Below are 8,893 nucleotides of genomic sequence, written 5' to 3' on the forward strand. Positions count from 1 at the left end.
CAGAAATTTCCAAGAATTAGTCTTGGTTATACTCATTCATTATGTCAGTCCAAAAACTCCATGGTTTAACTTTCAGATCTACCAAACTTTTGCCAGGTTTTACCCCTTATTTACTTTAAACAACATTTTTGGAATTATGTTGATTGATTTTTAAAGATCATTTTAAACTGCTGTTTTAACTTCAAATCTATACTGCTTTAAAGAACTAAACAAACAAACTTGCATTTCATTGTTTTGCTTTCTTTCTTTTGAATGGAGTCCAATAAAACTTTTAAAATTAGAAAGCTAAGGCTACCATATTTCCCAAAATTTGGTAACTGTTATATAGAAACATAACATGTAAAAAATTATATACCACCACCTAGTGGCCATCTAGCTTTTTTGAGGCCAGATATGGTAGTTCTAGCTCAGGGCTGTCAAACCCGTGGCCCTCTGGCTGGATGCGTCATGCACTGGCCATGCCCACACCCGGTTTAGCGAAGGGGGGAAAAGTCGTGATACATCATGTGATAATGCCGTAATGACGCGAGTTTGACACTCCTGTTCCAGTTGGTCAGATGGTAATATCTGACCAATCTCATCTGAGCTCAGAAGCTAAAAAGGATCAGGCAAGGGTAGTACTCAGATGGGGAGCTCCATCAAGGAAATACTGATAGTTCTGCAGGTCCATTTCCACTGCAAAGAATTCTCAAAAAGGGAACTCAAGTATCTTCAGGAGAGATAAAAAGTTTAATGAATGAGATGTTGAATCGTTTTTTGGCCATGGTACTTGAAAACAAATCCCTCCCAGGAAATCTTTTCCTCACCAGCATATCTTTGCCTCAAAATCAGCTGGAGAAAATAAAAAAGAATGGATTTGGAGAGGGGTTTTGACTGGTTTGGGAAAAGTAGAATTCCCATTTCAGATGTTCCCTTCATTGTTGCCACCTTCCACATTGCCAGATGTTGCTTCGGCATCATAGCTGAAAGTCAACACTAGAAGGAATTCTGCTTTATTCAGAAGTAATATGCCTATTATGAGCTCCACGGTTTAACAAATACTCAGAGTAAAGAACTCATGATGATATAACATTGGCTATATATAGCCTGAAGATGCAGTGTGATATCTGATGGGTTGCAACATATCTGATCAAACAAATTTGTCTTCTATTACTTCAGAAATTCAAATGCCAAAATGAGCTATTTTGACTGAACATTTGGCATGTTTTCTTATTACATGAGTTTATTTGACAATTGAACAGGTTGCTTCAGAAGGTAGTGGTCTCACCTACGTAACGTAAATTACTACTGAATTCCTAAGAGGTGCCCTTTGAAAGGGCACCTCTTAGGAATTCAGTAGTAAATCTTGTCAACTATAATCTTTGAAGTCCCTTCCAAATCTATGGCTGTGTTTTTCTAATCCAGGATTAAATGAACTATGGTTTTTTTGTCTCAATTTGCACAACTCACCGAATACTTGACACATGGGATTTGCCCAGTGGTGGGATTCAAATAATTTAACAACCGGTTCTCTGTCCTAATGATTTCTTCCAACAACCAGTTCACCAAACTGTTCAGAAAGTTAACAACCGGTTCTCCCAAAGTGGTGCGAACTGGCTGAATCCCACCACTGGATTTGCCCAATGTTAGGCTAAAACATGGTTATCCTCTTTGTGGTTCCCTATCATGCAAACAAGTCCTTTTGTTCTTACCTTATAACACAAAGTTGCATGCTTGTTTAATAGAGAACTCCATGGAAAGCCATGCAAACTATTGCAACTGAGTACTATAAAACTTTATGCATATCGTTTATTTTATGGCATATTATTAAGATACGAAGTAGCTTTGAACACATTCAACCAATTATTTGAAAGGCTTCTATTCTGCCTTGATTTCCAGTTACCTGACCCCTGAACCTCAGAACCAGGGGTGAAATCTAAAATGTTTCCCTACCAGTTCTGTGGGCGTGGCAGGCGAAGGATACTGCAAAATCTCCATTCCCACCCCACTCTGGAGCCAGCCAGATGTGGCATTTGCCGGTTCTCCAAACTACTCAAAATTTCCACTTGTCAGAACCTGCTGGATTTCACCCCTGCTCACAACCATCACCCCTGTTCTGGTTACAGCAGCCTGCCTGACTCCATGGCCAAGAAGGAACACAGACGTAAATTTGACATGGGGATGCATGGGAGGGGATGGGGTAATAGAAGAGCAGGCCAGTAGAGAAATAATTTTCTGAATGGAAACTTATCAGCTTGTTCCTGTCTAGGGCATTCAGTTATCAGCATTGCTATTTTGGTAAGTAAGAGTGGAGCCTCCCCTGAATCCATGCCAGATTGTAAGGAACTGGATGGGGAGGGGGAAAGGAGGTGGAAGACCAGGAGGGCAGTGGGAAGGGGAGGTCTCTGCCGTCAGAAAACTGGGATTCCTGCCAGTATCCTGGAGGGTCATAAAGACAAGAGTCAGTTTTGACCTACTGGTTCTACTTCAGTCCCTGGGTTGAGCAGGATGGGTGAAAAGCTACACCAGTGGAGATAAGAATGGGAAAGGGTAGCCAAACTCCCACGGCCTCTTTTGGCATCACTTTGTCATTCAGGAGATGACATGGACAAATGAGTCTGTGGGTAGCCTTGTCTACAACATAGTATTACTGAGTACAAGGTCTAATTCAAGCATCTTTCTTACTGTGCCTTCCAAAAACTTGCAACAAAATTAAGCATGGAGAGCTTAACCTTTTGTTAAATTGGACGTGTTGTTTTAGTTTTTTTGTTTTGTTTTGTTTTGTTTTGTTTTAAAAACCTAACAGGTTTCTAAACTACTGAGGCAAACTCACAACATAATGTAAAAACCATTCTGCAATGAACCAAGAAAACCAATATATGTGTTTTACATTTAAATCAGAGATCATTTGAAGAAAGCCTTTTTGTCCCTCTTGAATAGAATAAAATAACAGATTTGGAAGAGACCTTGGAGGTCTTCTAGTCCAACCCACTACTTAGGCAGGAAACCCTATACCATTGCAGACAAATGGTTGTCCAATTTCTTCTTAAAAACTTCCAGTGTTGGAGCATTCACAACTTCTGGAGGCAAGTTGTTCTACTGATTAATTGTTCTAACTGTCAGGAAATTTCTCTTTAGTTCTAAGTTGCTTCTCTCCTTGATTAGTTAGCACCCATTGCTTCTTGTCCTACCTTCAGGTGCTTTGGAGAATAGCTTGACTCCCTCTTCTTTGTGGAAGCCCCTGAGATATTGGAACACTGCTATCATGTCTCCCCTAGTCCTTCTCTTCATCAAACTAGACATACCCAATTCCTGCAACCGTTCTTCATATGTTTTAGCCTCCAGTCCCCTAATCATCTTTGTTGCTCTTCTCAATAAAGGAGACATTTTATATAAAAAGGAAATGTTGCAATTATATATATTTTAATAATCACACTGCACACAGCTCACCAGTCTCAATTATTACAGCTATAATTTGAATTAATAACATGAATACAACCACAAGTATATTATTAGGGTTGCAATTCTATATTTTACTTTTATTTTATTGTATTACATTTATAAACCAGCTGACTCATTACAACTCTGGGTAGGGTATGATATACAATTTTTAAAAATAAAACAATACATACGAGTACATAAAGAATATTCTGTGGGAAAGCTATCATGTGATATACCACACAATTCACAAGAGGTTCACCATCACTGTAGTCCAGAGCTCAGGAAAAGAGCCAGGACTAAAGGAATCATCCAACAAGGTTAACATGGGAACTTATAAATATTTTTGAGGGTGTCATTCTATGGGACAGTCACCATAATAGAGAAAGCCCACTCCCTGAATCCCAGCAGGTAGCATTGTTTAATCAATGGAATCTAGAACAGGCCAACTCTCTTAGATTGTACAGGATAGTCCAGTGATGGCTAACCTTTTTGCCATCACGTGCCAGGAGCAAGGGGAGCGAGGGGGGGTCGCGTGTGCGCATGCCCACACCCATAATTCTATACGCCCCGCCCCCACACATGCATGCGCAACCCCTCTCCTGGCATGTGATGGCCCAGTGGGCCCGTTTTTCTCTCTCCCCAGGCTCCAGAGCCTTTCTAGGAGTCTGGGGAGGGCGAAAATGGCCTTCCCCCCACACACATACCCGGAAGCCCTCTGGAGGCCAGAAACGGCCCATTTCCCTACTTCTGGTGGGCCCAGAAGGCATGAAAATTAGGTGATCGGCGCATGCATGCACGCCGGAGCTGAGCTCGCATGCCCACTAATATGGCTATGCGTGCCATCTGTGGCACACGTGCCATAGGTTCGCCATCATGAGAATAGTCTCTCAAGGACCTATGCCATTAAATTTTACAGATGATGATCAGCACTGTGAACTGCACATGTAAGCCCATTGATAACCAATGTAGCCCCCAGAAAGGGGTGTTTGATGGACATATCAAGGCATGCCCATAACTCATTATGCTGTTGTCTTCTAGGTCAGTTGTCTATGGAGATTCTAAGTCAGGGGTCTGCAACCTTAAACACTCAAAGAGCCATTTGGACCCATTTCTATAGAAAGGAAAACACCAGGAGCCAATAATTTAGCAACCAGTGTGACTGGGTGGCATACCTTCTCAGGCCAGATAAGGAATGACTGCAAGGAGAGGGGAGGGGACAGCCAGTGGTGGGATCAGCCAACAGGGAGCCACAGGAGAGGGTGGAAAGAGCCGTAAGTGGCTCTGGAGCCGCGGGTTGCTGATCCCTGTTCTAAGTCATCCAGGTCATAGTTGTCCCAAAGGTGTTTTTTTCAAGAGGCAACTGGACTTTCTGGTTTTTCTTTGAAGATGTTTCGCTTCTCATCCACGAAGCTTCTTCTAGGCCAGTTAGAGTTTCTGGGAGGCCTTCAAGAGTAGCCCCACATACAGTGCATCATGATGTGTGCTTGAGTGTGTATATGTGTGTGTGCATGTGCGGGTGCACATTTAGATCTGTGCTGTGAGAAACTTTTAAATTTGGTTTCCATTTAACTACCCAGGCCCGAATCTCAGTTTATAGATACAGGTGGAGTTGGGAGGGTAATATTTCCTTGACCCAATAAGTCTCATTTCTGAGTTGTCTTGAACTGTTTCCTCCAACACCACTATGTCTGCTCTGCAAAATACAGGAATTTTGGTGTCTCTCTTCATTGTAAACTATCCCTTCCAGGCACTTTTCCTTATCTTCTTTCACTTTCCTGTTTTTCTTCCTATATGGTCACCCTTAAGCTGCACAAAGCATTCTCATTGGCTCCAACCAACACATTTCCTCTAGAGATGAATGAGTTCACTGATATGGCCACCGACAGGCAGTCTCAGGACAAAGTTCTAGTGATTCCTCCATCAACATCCCATTGGCCACTGACAGAGTCTTGAAGGAAATGGGTTATGACCAAAGGCTACATCAATAGGAAAGCCACATGAATTAGGTCAGAGGTCTGGGAACTTAGAATAGCTCTGCAAAAAAACAGGCCTAGGCCCTTGAGTCTAATACTCACATGTTCACAGCAGCTACAAAGATGCTCTGCAGATGGGAAATGTACTTTGCTATATAGTGTTATAGCCTCATCAATTTGGAATCTATATGAATCTATCTTTATGCACACATATAATCAGCTTACAGATTTCATTAGGAACCTAAAGGGACAAGATGGGTGTCCTTGACAATAATCTACCCATTTCCTGTACTGAATGCTTGCAGATGCATAGACCAATTCCCAGAATTCTGGATGGGGAATTCTGGGAGAGGAAATCCACAAATCTGGAGGCTACCCTGCACACAAGCACATATGCACACTGTATGATTGTTTGCAACGACTATGATGGTAACGGAAAAGGAATCACAGCTGTCACACTGACCACTAGATGTCACTACTTACTAACCTGAAAGAAAATGATATCACAATACATGTAGTCCTTAATTTAATTTACATTTGTTTAGTGATCATTCGAAGTCACAACATCACTGGAAAAAGGCGACATGACCGTTTTTCACACTTACAACCATTGCAACATCTCCATGGTCACGTGGTCAAAATTTGCATGCTTGGCAGCTGGCATGTACTTATGACGGTTGTGGTGTCCCGGAATCATGTGATCCTTTTTTGCGACCTGACAAGCAAAATCAATGAGGAAGCTAGATTCACTTAACAACCACATTACTAACAACTGTAGTGATTCACTTAACAACTGTGGCAAGAAAGGTCGTAAAATGGGTCAAAACTCACTTAAGAACTGTCTCACTTAGCAACAGAAATTTTGGGCTCAGTTGTGATCATATGTCAAGGACTACCTGTACAGTTTTAACATCCCCAAGAGGTACTCAGCTACCATTTGCAGCACCAAGTCATTCATGATTTCAAGATACAAACTGGCTTCTTCACTACCAGTTGCCTTCTTCACCGGTGTATAGATATCCATAAAACTTCAATATTATAAGAATGAAAATATATTACCTAGAAGTAATAAACTTTATTTATTTATTTATTTATTACTATTTAAGAGCCTTGGTGGCACAGCAGACTAAAGTGCTGTTAACTAGCACCAGCTGCCTGCAATTACTGCAAGTTCAAATCTCACCAGGCTCAAGGTTGACTCAGCCTTCCATCCTTTCGAGGTAGGTAAAATGAGGACCCGGATTGTGGGGGCAATAAGCTGACTTTGTATAAAAAAGAACACCGCTTAGGGGGGCCCGAAAGCCCTACTAAGCAGGTATATACAAAAGTATGAAGGCTATTGCTTAACGCATTGTAAGCCGCCCTGAGTCTCCGGAGAAGGGCGGAATATATCGAACCAATAAATAAATAAATAAATATTATTTATTTATCACATTTTTTTTAACCACCCATCTCCCTCAGAGAGGGATTCCGGGCAGTGTACAGATGGTGTAGAAAGTTAGCACCCACCCCTCCTAGAAGAATATTTTAGGAAATATTAAAAAGGCAGAATATTATATTTTTCCTAAAGGAGGAACATGTTTCTAAAGACAGAAACTCAGAGCTTCAGCTCCCTGCCCCCAGCAGCTATTTGGTGCCCATTGAGCCTATCTACAAAACAAATGACCTTCAGCTCCAGGATAATGGGATTATCCTTCAGGGCAAAGCCATTCAGCCACAATAGAAACTGCACAACAAAGCCCCTTCATTGCATCAGCCCAAACTTCAATCAAGCTTGAAGCTACAAAATCAGCTTTGACCCCTGCATAGCCCCATGGGAGTCTGACAGCAACCAATAGAATACATGGCCTTGCCGCAGGAACAGGAAGCTCAAGGGCAAGAACCAAGAGATTGTATAAATACCTCTCACTCTCCACTCCGTGTGTTCAGCTGCACCAGGACCTCAAGCCCATGTGGTTCTGTTCATCAAGGAAACCTTTTTCCAAACAGCTTCCATGTTTCTAGTGTCTTTCTACCCACTTGGAACTGAACACCAAAACATAAAAAACAGTATATAAAATGTAAAAAAAATGCTAGAATGAATTAAAAATCAATGTGAAAGTAAATTAAAACACAGCCGGAAGACTTACAGGCCATTAGCCAGCCCTATGGCTGCATAGTCCTATGTGAGCCCCAAGCAAGGAGGGCCACAGGGCTGTATTTTTACATTTTTCTGGAAAGCCAGGAGAGTGGAAGCCCACCTCACTTCTGGGAGAAGAATGTTTCACAGGGAGGGGTCGATGGAAGGTCTGGTCCTCTTCTTGGACCTCGCCAGTTGGAATTCTTCTGAATCAGCAACATACTTTCTCTGCATGACAGGACAGGGCAATGTCAGGACAGGGCAAAGATGGTTCTGCAGGTAACCTGGCCCATGGGCTTTATAGGTCATAATCAACACCCAAAGCAAATGATAATGCTCAAAGTAAATTCTTAAATACAACTTTAGTTCAGTGTAACGATTTGTCCCTCCTGTATCCTCCCTCTGCTCTGCTTAATGCACTCTACTATATATCATTTGCCAATCAAGGATCTATCATTATTTGATTAACTTCTTGCCTTTCCTGTAGTGTTAAGGTCTGCCAGACAGACAGAAACACAAGATCAACAAATAATTGAGGCAGGATTAAAGTGATTTTAGTGCCATAAATTGGCTACAATTACTTATTTTAAAATAGGATTCTTTTAATCCATGGCTTGCTGAGCAAACTCCAATAGTTTGCACTACAGCCTAACTGCAATTGTTGGGGTCACATCACAAGCATAACTTGATCTATCCATATAATGGTAAAGTGAGATTTGTAGATGGAGCCATGTTGCGTTTGACTGCCTTAATATTTGGTAATGGGCTGTATCACTAAGACTGACCCCAACCGATCATTTAACAGGGATTTTATCTTATCACAATCTTATCACTAAGATTTATTTTTTTTATTTATTTATTTTATTTCAAATTTATATACCGCACCTTCTCCCAAGGGACTCAGGGCGGTGTACAGCCAGATAAAAACATACAATACAAACATTAAGAACAATTAAAAGAATATATATTAATTTGGCCCCAGTTTAAAATGACAAACCAATTAAAATTTAAAATTTAAAAATATGTTAAGCCAGCCCGGCTTGATGAAAAAAGAAAGTTTTAAGGGCACGGCGGAAGGCACCAAGGTCTTGGATTCTCCTTATCTCTGGGGGCAGCTGGTTCCATAGGGTAGGTGCCCTCACAGAGAAGGCCCTCCCCCTGGGGGTCACCAGCCTACATTGTTTGGCTGATGGCACCCCGAGGAGGCCCTCTCTGTGGGAGCGCACAGGTCGGTGGGAGGTTGTCGGTAGCAGCAGGCGGTCTCGAAGATAGCTAGGCCCTATGCCATGGAGTGCTTTAAAGGTGGTAACCAACACCTTGAAGTGCACCCGGAAGACCACTGGGAGCCAGTGCAGCTCGCGCAGGAGCAGTGTTATGTGGG

At 41.9% G+C, this 8,893-nt stretch overlaps 1 long non-coding RNA gene across 1 annotated transcript; it reads right to left on the minus strand.

Annotated features, from left to right (window-relative positions):
* Positions 1–3,522: 3,522 nt before the first annotated feature.
* LOC132712296 (uncharacterized) lies at positions 3,523–8,176 on the minus strand. The gene is made up of 3 exons (XR_009622986.2): positions 7,523–8,176; positions 7,296–7,418; positions 3,523–6,108 (listed from the first exon to the last, which is right to left on the minus strand). It is a non-coding gene; the product is annotated as an uncharacterized LOC132712296 (long non-coding RNA).
* Between the last annotated feature and the right edge of the window lie 717 nt (positions 8,177–8,893).

Source organism: Pantherophis guttatus, chromosome 1, assembly GCF_059756535.1.
Source record: "Pantherophis guttatus breed Tessera chromosome 1, ASM5975653v1, whole genome shotgun sequence".
Classification (NCBI taxonomy): Eukaryota; Metazoa; Chordata; class Lepidosauria; order Squamata; family Colubridae; genus Pantherophis; species Pantherophis guttatus.